The sequence below is a fragment of the Penaeus monodon genome, chromosome 10 (genome assembly GCF_015228065.2).
Source record: "Penaeus monodon isolate SGIC_2016 chromosome 10, NSTDA_Pmon_1, whole genome shotgun sequence".
NCBI lineage: Eukaryota > Metazoa > Arthropoda > Malacostraca > Decapoda > Penaeidae > Penaeus > Penaeus monodon.
The window spans coordinates 17,133,028-17,133,454 of record NC_051395.1 but is presented as its reverse complement, the minus strand read 5'-3'; positions in this window follow the sequence as shown (position 1 = coordinate 17,133,454).

Sequence of the window (427 nt, the reverse complement as noted above, 5' to 3'; positions counted from 1 at the left end):
CGAGGCAAGAGCAAGCGATTTTGAGCCTTATTTGCAGATCATTACTTACATGACTAAGATATTCCTTCGAGAAGTTTCATCCATCGGTGATATATTGTCGACTTTTCTAAATATTCATATGGTCATGTTATAACCAGTTTTTACTTCTCTTACCATTATCATTAGTATCATCATGATTATTGCAAAGATTATCCTTGCCGTTATCTTAATCTGCATTTACTTATTATTGTTAATAATATGATAATGGTATATAAATATTGATGATAACAATGATAATGTTAATAATAATGATAATGATAATAACTACACTACACTAATACTGCTACTATTAATGATAATAATAATAATGATAATTATCGTAATAATGATATTAAAATAATAATGATAATGATAATGCTAATGATAAGAAAACTGATAATAATAATAA